This window comes from Sinohyriopsis cumingii, chromosome 6 (assembly GCF_028554795.1).
Source record: "Sinohyriopsis cumingii isolate HCF-2022 chromosome 6, ASM2855479v2, whole genome shotgun sequence".
In the NCBI taxonomy this organism is placed as follows: Eukaryota; Metazoa; Mollusca; class Bivalvia; order Unionida; family Unionidae; genus Sinohyriopsis; species Sinohyriopsis cumingii.
In genome coordinates, this window is record NC_142966.1 from 81,612,358 (window position 1) to 81,630,307 (window position 17,950).

Consider the following 17,950-nt stretch of genomic DNA (forward strand, 5'->3'; position numbering starts at 1 on the left):
ACAAAGAAGGGACCATCACTATTGGCAATATCATGGAGACCGTGGACATTGGTACCTCATGAAGAACGATGACTCATCTACATATATAGCCTGAATTATCAATACAAACTTAGGACCCACACTATTGGCAAAATCAGGGAGACCGTGGACAATGATACGTTTCGGACAACAAAGGCTCACTTACACATCTAATCAGAACTATCAATGCAAGCTAAGGACGCACAATATCGACACTATCACGGAGAATGAAGACGTATTTACACATTTAGTCTGAACTATCAATAGAAACGAAGGACCCACACTATTGACATTATCACGGAGACCGTGGACATTGGTACCTAATGAACAACGAAGATGCATTTACACACCTAGTCTAAACTATCAATAGAAGCTAAGGAGGCACACTATTAACATTATCACGGAGACCGTGGACATTGGTACCTCATGAACAACGAAGCTGCATTTACATACCTAGTCTGAACTATCAATAGAAACTAAGGGAGCACACTATTGACATTATCATGGAGACCGTGGATATTTGTAGATCATGGCCAACGAGGACATATTTTTAAAAAGATTCTGATTTCGGAAATGTTACCATATAACACAATTGTACTGCCAAATAATATTTATTTTCGATTTTTGAAAACTGTTTGTGTTTAAATTTCATGATTCATTCTTTTACAATCATATATAATTTTAAATTCCAAATATCTGCCTGAGTTTAAATTTTACGGATTTCTGATCCCATTGATAAAATTGCACAATATAAAATGCCACGAAATTTACCGTTTAATGGAATATTGTGCAGTCAGAAAATTATACAATGGAATGATTGTATTGTTTTAATTAGATTTAAAAGAAATAAAAATACAGATATTGCCGAACTTTTTTTTTTATTTGACTAAACTATGTCCAAATGTGTTAGTCAATTTTCCACGGTTGGTTTGTGTAGCTTAAAATTACGAGTGACAATAGAAACAAACGAATACACATTAGGTTGTTTAAGCGATCGTATAAGAACAACATTTTTTATGACCGGATAACATTCTCTATTTTGTATTTAAAAACAATAAAATAATAAAGCACTCGTTTCACCAGTTATAGTGAAAGATGTTATTTTTAAAAATTCATGTTAGGATGGATTTTTAATTTTTTTAATTTTTTTTATCAGTTATACAGAATGTCAGTTTTTTTCCATTCGCAAAGCGGTAAGTGTTCCCGATAATTTGAACTGATATTTTTCCTCTCGTTTTCCTCTTACATGTTTGTGTTTTCAGGAAGTTGTTCGGTTCCACACCCAATACCACTATTGGATACTTCCATTGCATTTTTATTCCAGTTTTATTTCCTGTTATCCATTTTATCACAAATACACATTTGGCACTTAGTATTACACTTGCCTCCCTGTCCGTCAGTGATCAATCCATATGACTCGTAATTCAGATCAAAATTATGTTCCCTACATAGTACCTTCATTTGTTTATCAGTACTGAACCTTCTAATGTATGCAAATTCAAACAGCTCAATTGTTAATCCAAAACATCTTCAAATATAAATTCACGAAGAAGATCCTGTCATATGACTTATCTAGCTATACTTTAAGTAATATACGGGTAATGAGTTTTCTCTAAAATGGTAGAGACACATTGCAGGGATGGTCAGAAAATAGCATATTCAGCTGCAGTGGGGATAATTATAGAGTCATTGACCACTATAATGCATCATCAAGCCTAACTCTGCAGATTCTGGTTTATGTTCGACTAGGTTACCAGTTCTATAGGACACAGTATATCCTGGTTCATACCGAAATAGGGTTACTAGTTCTATAGGACACAGTATATCCTGGTTCATACCGAAATAGGGTTACTAGTTCTATAGGACACAGTATATCCTGGTTCATAACGAAATAGGGTTACTAGTTTTATCAGACACAGTCACGTGTTGTATTCATCATTGCTATGGAAGATTCAAATGCCTTATTACACTTCTCAGGACAATGCTGTCCAAACCACAAACATGTACAAATTTTTACCAACTAGGTGACAAATGTTGAATGTACGTGTAAAGTTATTTATCTCCCAGGCCTACCCTTCCGCCCTTAGCCTCCTCTCCATTCAAACGAACTGCAGTAAATTACAAATAGTACACAAGGAAACCATTGACATGCAGTGTACCACATACGTTTATCCTTAATGTACCGGCATGCTTTATATAAAATAAATAGTGGTTAAAAATGAACAAAAGGGACCCATAAATAATGCCCAGACAGCGACCCCCTCAGAGGTTATACTTTAAGCAGCCCAAAAATTTGGCCTTATAAAAGGGATGACCTCTCATGGAAAGGGGTAGGGTGTTGGCGTGGTGGACAAAATGACACTTAAATACAATCAAACCCTTCTGAGGGGGTTGTGGACTTAACCAGCTCAACCCTCACCCAATCACGCTAGACAAGTACCACCTCCAACAGAAGTGGACAGAACCACCCATAAAATAGATAACATTTGTCTCATAAAGAGATTTTTAAAAATCCTCCAAAAATTGACATTCGCCTATCAAACTGCAATAACTGTAATCCAAACAAGTACGTTGCTGTCTAGAAGTAAGAACCACATTAAAAGATATATTCAAAATTATTTTCATTTGAAAAAAAAATATACATACAATACATACCGGGAGGGGGTATCATACAGATGCATAAGTTTTTAACTTAAGGCCAGGGTCGGTGGGTGGGTTGGTCATCCCACAGAGCAGTTAATTAAGTCATACCTCGAGGTCTGGGTGTGTCCAAACAAATATAAATTAAGCCCCCCCCCCCCAAAAAAAAAAACAATAAAATTAAAATAAAAGAAAATACCCCCCCAAACCCCGCCACGTCCCCCCCAAAAAAAACAACAACAAACAATCAAATTAAAAGAAAATAAATAAAAACAATTTCATCTCGTCGGACGCAAGATCCTCAATATGCTTGGATCTATCACATTATTGAGATCGTGATGCCATAGGCACACATTCCACGTTGGTATTAATCCGGTGAGAAATGTATTAGTGACTCCAGACAGTTCACCGTGGAACATACTAATAACCAATGAAGTGATCATGGTGGTAAGGTAACCTCTGCAGCGACGCTGGTGAGAGCAGCGCTGGTAATATTTTACTAGGTGGTAAATGATTGTCTACGGGTACTACCTGTATATCCTCACGGACAAAACCACGTTGAGGACCTGTCGTTAGATACAATATCGCCAAATTTGTCACTAGGACGAGTCACATATGAGAATTTTGTATACACTTACGTTCAGGATGGGATCAGTAGCTTATCATGTTTCACCCTCAATGTCTCGAGGCGCTTATAAATACATATCTTGCTAAAACTTTATGTTTCATTTAACCTGATTATTATATGATCGGGCGTTGGCGGTAACGGTCTATTAATAAATGTTTTGATTCCATCAGCGGGCTTTAACTCGGCCGTGTGCCTAATTTCATTTTTAACGTGGCTATGATTTCTCTATTTATTCCATCCATAAGTTTCACACATTCTTTTAATATTTACTTGATCCGGGCAACAATATTGAGGGCGATCACCCTCTAGATAACGATAGACAAATAAAGAGGACACCTTGTAAGAAGGTACAACCTCAACAACACCACCACCCAGAAGCACCGCTACACACTGGAACATCATGGAAAACGAAGACATTCTTTACACATTTAGTCTGAACTATCCATACAAAGAAGGGACCATCACTATTGGCAATATCATGGAGACCGTGGACATTGGTACCTCATGAAGAACGATGACTCATCTACATATATAGCCTGAATTATCAATACAAACTTAGGACCCACACTATTGACAAAATCACGGAGACCGTGGACAATGATACGTTTCGGACAACAAAGGCTCACTTACACATCTAATCAGAACTATCAATGCAAACTAAGGACGCACAATATCGACACTATCACGGAGAATGAAGGCGTATTTACACATTTAGTCTGAACTATCAATAGAAACGAAGGACCCACACTATTGACATTATCACGGAGACCGTGGACATTGGTACCTCATGAACAAGGAAGCTGCATTTACACACCTAGTCTGAACTATCAATAGAAACTAAGAAAGCACACTATTGACATTGTCACGGAGACCGTGGACATTTGTAGATCATGGCCAACGAGGACATATTTTTAAAAAGATTCAGATTTCGGAAATGTTACCATATAACATAAATTATACTGCCAAATAATATTTATTTTCGATTTTTGGAAACTGTGTTTAAATTTCATGATTTATTCTTTTACAATCATATATAATTTTAAATTCCAAATATCTGCCTGAGTTTAAATTTTACGGATCTCTGATCCCATTGCTAAATAAAATGCCACGAAATTTACCTTTAAATGAAATATTGTGCAGTCAGAAAATTATACAATGGAATGATTGTATTGTTTTAATTAGATTTAAAAGAAATAAAAATACAGATATTGTCGAACTTATTTATTTTATTTGACTGAACTATGACAAAATGTTTTAGTCAATTTTCCACGGTTGGTTTGTGTAGCTTAAAATTACGAGTGACAATAGAAACAAACGAATAAACATTAGGTTGTTTAAGCGATCGTATAAGAACAACATTTTCTATAACCGGATAATATTCTCTATTTTTGTATTTAAAAATAATAGAAAGATAAAGCACTTGTTTCACCAGTTCTAATGAAAGATGCTATTCTTAAAAATTCATGTTATGATAGATTTAAAATTTTAAAATTTTATTTTAATCAGTTATACTGAATATCAGTTTGTTTCCATTCGCAATGCGATAAGTGTCCCAGATAATTTGAATTGATATTTTACCTTTCGTTTTCCTCTTACATGTTTGTGTTTTCAGGAAGTTGTTCAGTTCCACACCCAATACCACTATTGGATACTTCCATTGCATTTTTATTCCAGTTTTATTTCCTGTTATCCATTTTATCACAAATACACATTTGGCACTTAGTATTACACTTGCCTACCTGTCCGTCAGTGATCAATCCATATGACTCGTAATTCAGATCAAAATTATGTTCCCTACATAGTACCTTCATTTATTTATCAGTACTGAACCTTCTAATGTATACAAATTCAAACAACTCATATGTTAATCCAAAACATCTTCAAATATAAATTCACGATGAAGATCCTGTCATAGGACTTATCTCAGCTATACTTTAAGTAATATACGGGTAATGAGTTTTCTCTAAAATGGTAGAGACACATTGCAGGGATGGTCAGAAAATAGCATATTCAGCTGCAGTGGCGATAATTATACAGTCATTGACCACTATAATGCATCATCAAGCCTAACTCTGCAGATCCTGGTTCATGTTCTACTAGGTTACTAGTTCTATAGGACACAGTATATCCTGGTTCATAACGAAATAGGGTTACTAGTTCTATAGGACACAGTATATCCTGGTTCATACCGAAATAGGGTTACTAGTTTTATCAGACACAGTCACATGTTGTATTCATCATTGCTATGGAAGATTCAAATGCCTTATTACACTTCTCAGGACAATGCTGTTCAAACCACAAACATGTACAAATTTTACCAACTAGGTGACAAATGTTGAATGTACGTGTAAAGTTATTTATCTCCCAGGTCTACCCTTCCGCCCTTAGCCTCCTCTCCATTCAAACGAACTGGAGTAAATTAGAAATAATACACAAAGAAACCATTCACATGCAGTGAACCACATACTTTTGTCCTTAATGTACCGGCATGCCTTGCATAAAATAAATAGTGGTTAAAAATGAACAAAAGGGACCCATACATAATGCCCAGACAGCGACCACTTCAGGGGCTATACTTTAAGCAGACAAAAAAGTTGGCCTTAAAAAAGGGGTGACCTCTCATGGAAAGGGGTAGGGTGTTGGCGTGGTGGATAAAATGACACTTAAATACAATCAAATCTTTCTGAGGGGGTTGTGGGTTTTACCAGCTCAACCCTCACCCAATCATACTAGACAAGTACCACTTCAACAGAAGTGGACAGAACCACCCATACAATATATTAAATTTGTCTCATAAAGAGATTTTTAAAAATCCTCCAAAAAATGACATTCGCCTATCAGACTGCATACGTACTGTAATCCAAACAAGTACGTTGCTGTCTAGAAGTAAGAACCACATTAAAAGATATATTCAAAATTATTTTCATTTTTTAAAAACAAATATGCATACAATACATACCGGGAGGGGGTATCATACAGATGCATAAGTGTTTAACTTATGGCCAGGGTCGGCGGGTGGGTTGATCATCCCACAGAGCAGTTAATTAAGTCATACCTCGAGGTCTGGGTGTGTCAAACAAATATGAATTAAGCCCCCACACCACCCCCATCCCAATAAAATGAAAAGAAAAGAAAATACCCCTTGCCCAAAAAAACAAACAAACAAAAAAAAAAACAAAAAACAAAACAACAATCATATTAAAATAAAATAAATAGAAACAACTTCATCTCGTCGGACGCAAGATCCTTTATATGCTTGGATCTATCACATTACTGAGATCGTGATGTCATATGCACACATTCCTCGTTGGCATTAATCCGGTGAGAAATATATTAGTGACTCCAGACAGTTCACCGTGGAACTTACTAATAACCAATGAAGTGATCATGGTGGTAAGGTAACCTCTGCAGCGACGCTGGTGAGCGCAGAGCTGGTAATATTTTACTAGGTGGTAAATGATGTCTACGGGTATACCTGTATATCCTCACGGACAAAACCACGTTGAGGACCTGTCGATAGATAAAATATCGCCAAATTTGTCACTAGGACGAGTCACATATGAAAATTACGTTCAGGATGTGATCAGTAGCTTTTCCTGTTTCACCCTTAATGTCTCGAGGCGCGTATAAATACATATCTTGCTAAAGCGTTATGTTTCATTTAACCTGATTATTATATGATCGGGCGTTGGCGGTAATGGTTCTGTTAAAAAAAGTTTTGATTCCATCAGCAGGTTTTAACTCGGCCGTGCGCCTAATTTCATTTTTAACGTGGCTAGGATTCGAACCCGCGACCTCTCGCATCCGAGGCGGACGCTCTAATCTCTAAACCACTACATCAAAGATAATTCAACGTTACGAGCGTAATCGTCGTTCTATATGTCAAATCTCAGCATCATCGTGGCAAGTCAACGTTTTTACTTTATCGAGAATTGCTTCGATATTTTTCCGGTTAGTAACATATCGTGCGCTGTTTAAATCGCCATCACACCGTTGTTGACAAAACCAACTTTGTTCGTGGCGACGTATGAGTCATTAATATGGCTCTGACTAGTTTACGTACGATTTCGATTGTAGGTTTACTTCGTAGAAAATAACGACTTATATATATTTGAACTTTTAATTCTATCCGGGGATTGGGTAGGTAGTTTTCACCACCAAGTAGATAGACCTTTACTTATTGACCTAATAAATAAGGGAGGGAAACTGAAGTATGTGTGAGTTTCTAACTTGAAAACTTCAATTTTATTGAGAAGATACTCTTGTTGTGATATTGCTAGAAAGGCAAGGTGAGGCAAAATAAAAACATATAAAAACAAATTCGAGCACAAACATACAAATCCTAAGTAATACAACGAAACCACATAAAAGATGCTTTAAATATATGCATATATGCTACAAGGAAATAATAACTAAAACGATGAACGGGGTTGAACATTAATATTTCTTAGTGGTTGTTAAGTGCTCATTATTTCATTGTCTCATTAGTGAAACTGTATTAACCTTTATTAGACATTACCGTTGATTTTGCAGTTATTTTCCTTATTTGTGACGTATAATATCTATACAACAGTAAAACGAATTAGATATGTAGTCATGTGTCAATTAGGACCTATGCGGCACATATAAATATATTTTCAGGCATACAAAATAATGTTTGCATTTTGTTATCTAATAATGTTCTTTTAAACGTTATTCGAGGACGTACACATTATTCTACTTTTATCCGTATGGAGACATCCACTTAAGGCTTGATATAGGAATGATATATTAGGTAGGGTCTAACGCATTTTAATAACTCAAATACTGGCTGCATTGGTCTCTGTGCTATCCGTTCTGCAAGATATGATATTACTAGTTAACGTGGCAGGAAATTCATCATCATAAAGTTTGCTTAGTCAAGTCCTATCGACTACGGTGTAGTACCCATTTATTTTGCATTTGCTGACAGATAATTAATACTTACAACCTTCGACAAACTGCCATTGTAGTAGCAGACAGGAAATTCATACTTACAACCTTTGAATACCTGTCTTTAAAATACACAGAAAGAAAAACTAGTAAAGTTTAAAGTAAAACAGATGTAATATATAACAAATTAGCTAAGTTTAGTATTGTCACTCTAAACTCTTTCAATACTCTCATTTCAAACAATACAATGGTTGTGTTAAATACTGAAATTCAGAATAACAAGTACAAGTAAAATACAATATGCGATACAAAGGCTAACGACAGTCATATATTATTTTTACAGACTGGTTGAAATATCATATCACACTAACATGAAAATGTTGCTTGTCACTGAGTACTGGAAGGTAAATAGTGGTTTGATACTTCCAAGTTTGCTTTATTCTTTCATAACACACGTACACTAAGCAAGAAAAGTGATACATTTTATTCATGTACACTAGGCAAGAAAGGCAAGTATTCAATACATGTACACTAAGCAAGAAATGTGATACATTCAATTCATGTACACTAACTAGGCAAGAAAGGCAAGCATTCAATATATGTAGACTGAACCAGAAAAGTGATATATTCAGTTCATGTATACGAACTAGGCAAGAAAAGGCATGCATTCAATACATTTATTATATGCTCATTTTTTTCCCCCTTAACTTTACATTGTCGGAATCGTTCAGTATTCACCGATACTGTACGCGCGCGACAATACACATATAGCATTAACGTGAGTAAAGGAACTACTTTCTACTGTAAACAAGCAATGACGCAAACACCAGCATTTTTGATTTGTAAACAAACCATATACACTCGCGTAAGAGGCTCTTTCCTTTGTGGTTATTCAAATTTGTTTCTGAATGAACTAAAACATGTTTTGTAGACTGCAAAAAAAAAAAAAAAAAAATAAAAAAGATAAAAAAAACCCCAGCTGTTTTGGCACATTCCGCGTTGACACAATGTTACGGATTTAGGCTAGCTACATTATATAAAAGACGGACGATCATGTCCTTACAAATAAGATACAACTGACAAGGAATATACTGTATTCTTTATCTAGTGATAAGAAAGGAAAAATAAAATATACTTACAGTTTTACATCCTGAATTTCCTCAAAATGTTTTTTCTTAATTCTGCAAATCCGAATTACATGAGCCATGTCATAGGTTTTCAATCTGGATTACACATTTCTAAAGTGTGCTGTAATTTCTATGATAAGTGCAATTGCATCCTCCTTACTGCACTCAAAATGAAATACACATTAAATTCCATAACGCCTTTTCGAAAATTGCAATTGAAAGACTTCATATTTTCCCACGTTATAATTTCAAACATTCAATGACAGAAACAGAAACACATTTGCAGACGTAAATACGCTTCTCCCGCGCCACTTCAATCCGATGTAAGTTATTTCATGTATAATTTGCACAGATGAATCCAGTCCAAAATCACAAACTTTCGTCGAATCGAAACAAAATACCAAAATATATTCACTCCAGATCAAATGGAAAAGTCGCTGCAATGCGCATTCATTCACAATATGACTGCAAATTTCAATTTTAACTAGACACGCAATTTACTTTCGAAAGTTATGTCGACCGCGCGACTAAGTTCAAATTTATCTGGGCGGAGCTATGTGCGCATTAATAATGATGTCATTTTGTAATGTCAAATCTGCGCTTGTGTATTTAGTTTTGGAATACCGCATTCATTCATTCCCGTTGTTTCTTGTAGTGTATTTTGTTATATAATTAAACCTTAGGTAGAATAAAAAAATGAGCATATAATAAAAAGGTTACTGCATTTGTATGGGAAAATATGAACTCGTTTTTTCGGAAGGATATACTGCACTCACAAGTTCGTGCAGTATTCATTCCGAAAACTTGTTCATATTTTCCCATACAAATGCAGTAACCTATAAGTACACAAGGGAAGAAAAGTGATACATTCATTACTTGTACACCAAGCAAAAAGAGTTATTCATTCAATATATGTACACTAACTAGGCAAGAAAAGGCATGCATTCAGTACATGTACACTAAGCAAGAAAAGTGCTACATTCAGTTCAGGTACACTAACTAGGCAAGAAAAGGCAAGCATTCAGTACATGTACACTAAACAAGAAAAGTACTACATTCAGTTCAGGTACACTAACTAGGCAAGAAAAGGCAAGCATTCAGTACATGTACACTAAGCAAGAAAAGTGATACATTCGATCCATGTACACTAGCTAGGCAAGAAAAGTCATCCATTCAATACTTGTACACTATGAAAGAAAAGTGATACATTCAATACATGTACACCAAGCAAGAAGAGTCATTCATTCAGTTCATCAGAACATTTATGAATAGATAGGAATAACTGTTTTATTACTTTTTTAAATATGTATAATGCATTACTTATTTAAGATTATATTTTGAATTGATAAATAAACAATGATTATACATTATATTTAGACTTAAAACATTTTTGTATGTCTGCTAGTATCCATTTAGTAAATGCATTATAGATTACATTCTTTAAACTATGACATGATAACGATTGGAATTTGAATTACATCTTCTTGTACATTCTTTAACAATAGATTCCACTTTTTTTCTAATGCATCGATTACATTTAAAATAATTAAAATAATAGAAAGAAAAAAATTGTAAAATATCATACAATATTTTTAATGATATTGTTAATAAATAAGTTACAAGAATTATTTTAGAATGAAATATAAATTTTTAATATAATAGTAATTTATTATACTTTTGTCCGTATTATGCAGACAAAATTAGTAAAATTATTAAAGTTCACTTCAAGTGTAAAAGTCATCTTCAATTCACATTGTACACAACACATCATAGAAGCATAAGAAGCAAATCCTATGACGAAGATATAACAACACATATTATAGCATGTGAGATAAAACCAGAATTCGTACAAGGCTTTTCTCAACTGAACGAACAGGAATATACAATTTATCCCGTGGGGAAATATACAATATACCCCGTGGGAAAATATACAATATACTTGTTGGGGAAATATACAATATACCGCATGTGAAATATACAATATACTTCGTTGGGAAATATACAGTATACCCCGTTGGGAATTATAAAATATACTTCGTGGGGAAATATACAATATACCCCGAATGAAATATACAATATACTTCGTGTGGAAATATACAATATACCCCGTGTGAAATATACAATATACTTCGTGGGGAAATATACAATATACCCCGTAGGGAAATATACAATATACCGCGTGGGGGAAAAAGAACATTTTAAGCGACAGTTACACTGATGACTATGGTGAAAGGGCGAAAATCTGCTAGATTCAAAATGGACTACTAGCAAATATATATTTTTTTAAAAAACAAGTCTACAAAAAAGCATTAAATATCTACATAGAAACTTTACCAGATTTGCATCGGATTATAAACAAATACCTAGCTCAAACTAAAGAATAAATATGAAATTGCCAAATTTGAGACACATTTATGAAACATTGAAATCACAGTTACTCCCAAATGAAATTTAAAACTCAAAAACTGTTTCAAGTGTTTAACTCAAAAAAAGTACGCAGATCTAAATAAAACCTAATCAGATTAACGGTCTGAAATTTACAACACTAATAAATGCGCTATCGAACATCGAAACCAACCCACCCACACAAGCACACACACACACACACACACACACACACACACACGGATAGATATATGATTTCTTTCATAGGAATCCAGAATGACTGTGTATATAGATGAGAATTGATTACTAGGTCGTCATGCAAGTTTATCTGCTACACACGAGTGTTTATAACACCGATTAAGTAGCATCAATTTTTGGTGAGGTGTGCTTGGTCGTGAGAGAATATGGATTGGTATATGGATGCAAGGCAATGGGTGCTTTTACCCGCGGACCTGGGCTCGAATCTTCGGAGAGTACGAATTAAAAATTCTCTAACCCGTGTGATAGTATTATTTGTATCAAATTGTAATTCTGCCTACTATTATCAAACATTCTTCTATAGAATCCAGGGATAGCACTTTGCGTTCTGACTGGTGTACATAATAACAGACAAAACTCCACTCTTTATCTGTACATTAAGTCGACATTAAGGAAATGCGTGATAGAGGACACTATAACTTAACGACGCCCCAGTTTCATAAAGTTCACTGATACCACATGTATAAATCTAAAGAATAGTGCTCTAAACTGCACTTTCTAAACTATTATATATCAGACATTCATGCCCTGATGAACGAAAACGTCTTTAATTTAAATTTGGTTGATTTAAACTACACATGTAAACAGGACGCGAGAAGAGGGATCATTTCCTGATTGAGAGCAATAACCTCAACACGAACCTGGAAACTTGTATTCCCAACACACTATATATATAGGTTGAAGTAAAGGTTCTTTAGTACAATTTGAAGCCGTTTTTACGACACATGCTTAGTCAACCTTGGTGGAGTGGGGTGGGGCGAAAGTGAAACAATTCCGATGGCTAGAAGAGGGCAGTTTTATTATTCATATTTTTCTATGTAACTAACGTTAGATTTTGACGAATACATATTCGAACAGGAAACTTAAATCACTGGCAGACTAAATGAGTTTCAATCCTTTTATCTTTCGATAGATGGCGATAGAAACAAAAATTAATGTTTTCTCTCAAATAGAATATAAATGGAACATCGGTGCGTCATAGTTTCCAGTTATACGTTTCTTTGATATAAACGACTATTACAATGATGCCACTAAAATGTTTGCAATGAATATTGTTAACTGCATTTAAACTTTACCGTTATCGTTAACAACGGTCAAATCAGTTGGTATATCATCTTTCTATACAATGGCATTTACACTAAACTTCGATTTGAAACTAACTGAAAATGAAGTGCGAAAACATCATGACGTGATTTCTAACCTTTGATCTGTTTGGACATTTTGAACTCATGACGTCACATAGTGGCGCTTGAAAGAAAGCGTCTGGTTTTGAAAAAATGCTTACAAAGTCTAAGCAAATACTTTAGTTGTTTCATTTACATGTGTAATCTACTTTAAGTATATGAATCTATCACTTTGCTTATGTTTTATATATATATATATATATATATATATATATATATATATATATATATATATATATATATATATATATATATATATATATATATATATAACAAGATGGCCGCTATCGCTTTACCGGCTTGAAGCAGCTGTTCCGTTTTTAGTGCCGTTTTCATGATATGTGTGCTTGTTGCCTGTTTTCATCTTCGTTATTGTGTTCATTATGTATTGGCTGTTAAATTCGTATGTGTTTCTTCATCTCTTTGTTTTGGAAACGAGTACAATTAGACTTTTTCTCAGCTGTCTTGCTCCACTCTTTTTGAACAAACCGCCATCATGTGATACTCGCCAGTCAACCCGTTTATGCTACGATGATCCCTCATTAATTGCTTTAAATGATCACTCCTTGGCTCTCCACACTACATTGATCTAGACTAAACGATCTGGGACTACATTCATCATTACCTAAATGTAAACAGAAGCGAAAAAAGAAACGTAGTTTCAAAGCTGGCCGGCGTAGAACAGGAAGAAGAAACCCAGTTATCTTCCTTATTTCGGCACAACCATTAAAATAAAGTTCGACCGTTAATTTATATAACCTAATTCAAATCCCTATTAATTCGTCAACCTTTGTGTCAACTATCCACGAAATACCTCTGCGCATTGCATTGTTCAATGCCCAGTCAGTAGGACCACCGGTAAAGCGCACAGAAATATTTAATTTTAACAACGACCAAAATGTTGACATATTTTTCCTGACAGAAACATGGCTAAAAACATCAGGCGATGTGCGGATCTAACACCCACTGGTTACTCCATCAAGTCATTCTCCCGTAATTCTCGCGGAGGTGGAATTGCTGTCATCACAAAGAACTCCATGATAAAACGTCTTAACTACACCACAACATTCAAGTTCGATCACACATCGTTTGAACTAGTCCAAACCGCACTCACACTGGAGCAAAAGTCAGTCAATTTTTTCTGCCTATACCGCCCTCCTCCCAGTAGAAAAAACAAGCTGGCTGACTCTCTCTTTTTGGAGCAGTTTCCGAATCTCCTGGAGTATGGAAATTCGATAGGTGGCAACCTGATTATTCTTGGAGATTTCAACTTTCACTTTGACTGTCCCGGAAACTCAAATTTACCAAAACTCATAGATTTCGTTAATGTTTTCAACCTGAAACAGTCAGTTAACAAACTCACCCATAAACATGGTCACATTTTAGACTGGATTCTTCATAGACCTCATGATAACATTCTACGGTCCTCCCTGGTATCCCATGACCTTGCATCAGATCACCTCTGCATTATATGCCATCTTGACGTATCAGTCCCAAACCCTCCACCTTTATCTGCTACTAAGAAAAACCTCTGTATGATAACTAGAACCAAACAAATGCACGACATCCAAGCCTACCTAACAACTTGCTTACCTCCTACCGCAGAACAACTCGATAACTGTCTACGTTCATTGCTTGACAAACATGCCCCAGCTACCAAGTGCAGAGTATCAATTCGAAAGTGTTTTCCATGGTATAGCAGTGTTATGGACCAGCTTCGCACTGCTAAAAGAGGCCGCCGTAAAGCTGAGAGGCTTTGGCTTTCCACCAGACTTGCTATTCATAAGCAAATCTATGAAGTCGCTAAGAAGAATGTCACAATTATAGTCCATGCAGCGAAATCAGCCCACTACACTACTAAGATCATGGAAAGTTCCAACTGCAAAGAGCTCTTCGAGATTACTAACAAGCTAATGTCAAGGAACAAATCAACACCACTTCCAACTACCTTCTCTCTAGTCGACCTTCCGGGCATGTTCGCAAATTTCTTCCGTGACAAAGTACAAACCATTAGAGATAAGCTTGACACCACAATTTCAATTGACTCGTCGTCACCATACAGTTGGGATACAGAATTTAAACGGCAACCATTAGCAGCATTTGAACCTGTCTCTATGGATTTCGTACGTACAATCCTGACGAAGAGTGCACCAAAGTCATGTGAACTTGATCCAATTCCAACATCACTGCTGTATGAGTGCCTTGATCCAGTATTGCCTTCACTAACTGATGTTATTAATACCTCTCTCTCATCCGGGGAATTCCCATCATTTTTCAAAACTGCCATTCTAAAGCCTCTGCTGACGAAACCAACATTAGACCATAACGATTTAAAGAACTACCGCCCATTTTCTAATCTCCCATTCATATAAAAAAATCTTAGAAAAGGTTGTTCTATCCCAGCTTGTATCTCATCTAAATTCAAACAGTCTTTTTAGAAATTTACAATCTGCATATCGCCCATGCCACAGTACTGAAACTAATCTTCGAAAAGTAGCTAATGACATTCTCTCTGCATTTAATAGCGGAATAATTACAGTCCTCACCCACCTTCATTTGTCTGCAGCATTTGACACAATAGACCATGATATATTACTTCACCGTCTCCAGCATGTATTTGGCATTCATGATACAGCCTTACTGTGGTTCAAGTCATACTTGGTCAACAGGACACAAATTGTATCTGCAAATCGAATACACTCCAGCACAGTTGAGCTATGTTGTGGTGTTTCACAGGGGTCTGTTCTGGGACCTGTTCTCTTCGTGCTGTACACTCAGTCGCTCTCAAGTGTCATAGATCATCATCCAGTGTCTCACCATTTGTACGCTGATGACACCCAAATATACAAATCTAGCCACCCAACTGAAGTTGATGCTACCATCCAAGGTGTAGAGAGGTGCATTTCTGATGTGAAATCATAGATGACATGTAATAAGCTGCAAATGAATGATGATAAAACTGAGGCCATTGTGATCACAACACAAAGACCTTCTCATTCACATCCTTTACCTCAAACAATAAATATCAGCAACGCCAATATTAAATTCACACAATCAGTACGAAACCTAAGTGTTACTCTGGACAGTAAATTCGCATTGCACCAACATGACATGAACATATGCAAGGCTGCATATCTTGAGCTGAGACGCATCAGCACAATTCGCATATATCTTTCAGTTGATGCCACCAAAACACTTGTGTGTTCATTAGTACTTTCAAGACTAGACTATTGAAACTCAAATATGTCTGATTCATCTCATTATCTACTCCAGGAACTCGAAAAGTTCAAAACACATCTACTCGGATCATACTTAGAGTATCACGATCAGAGCACACCTCCCCGCTGCTCTGTACCCTACACTGGCTATCCATTCGATCCAGAATCAAACACAAAATTTGTTCTCTGTGCTACGTTTCACTGTCGGATTCTAGTCCAACATACCTATCCGATCTCACCCATGTGTACACACCTGCAAGATACTTACGCTCCTCTTCTGACAATTGTATACTCATTATTCCCACTATGAAAACAAAGTCATGTGGTCAGCGTACTTTTACATACCAGGGCCCAGCAACGTGGAATGAATTGCTCACTGAACTTAAACACAAAGACACAGTGATCACATTCAAGAGGGCTCTCAAAACTCACTTATTTCGACTGCAAGAACAAACTTAAAGACCTAATAATGTTTCCTACCTGAAATATTCTCAGCATGTTTTTTTTTATAATTTTTTTATGTTTTTCTAATTTCATGGTGTTTGTTTTTGTAATAATGTTATTATATGTTTTTTTATCTTATGGGTGTTGTCTAATGTTGTAAAGCGCTTAGAGCTTCTGAAGATTAGGCGCTATACAAAGTCCTCATTATTATTATGATTATGATTATTATATATATATATATATATATATATATATATATATATATATATATATATATATATATATATATATACAGTATGTACGCTGTATCAATGATATACCACGAGATGTATACATTTGTCATTAAAAGGAAACGAGGCTTGCCCGATTTTCCTTTTAATGAAACATTTATACAACGATTAGTATATTATTGATACAACGTACATACTATGCATATATTTTATTTATATCACATACAAATACACATATTTACACTTTGAATGGAGTTACGATATTCTCCTGGCAGCCGTGTATTGACCGAGTGAATGAACCCCTCACATCCCTGCGAGGGCTTCCGCTACAAAATGTAGTTCTATGATTTTTCTTCTTGTTCACAATGACAAATGCAAATTTATAAGTTGATTGCTTTCTTTTTCAGGTTCTAATTTCATGCACATGTATTAAATTGATATAAGACGCTCTCATAATTTTAAACATGAAATATGGTTTTTATGAAGAAAGTAGCGGACTTTAAACACGGTTAGCCTTATGTACACTGAACGTGGCATTCGCGTACTGGCGTATGGAATTTAGCGTGGAATAGAAACTAACTGAAATGACGGACCAGCACGAGAGTGTTACAGTATTTTAATATACTGAAAGTTCATCTAAGTCACTATACTGCTTTAATCAATACTATACATCTCTCTCTCTCTCTCTCTCTCTCTCTCTGGACGGCTTGACAAACATTACCATCATTTATAGGTCCAGAGACATCGTCGTATGATGAAAGCGAAAATCTCAATTGCTAGTATTTCCATGAATTTTCTCCTGCATCTAGCTACGATAATCCAGAGGGGGGGGGGGGAGTGACCATTTGGTTGTTGTAGGTTTTAACGCCATTTTTCAGCACACGATAGGCTATGCATGGCGGCCAGT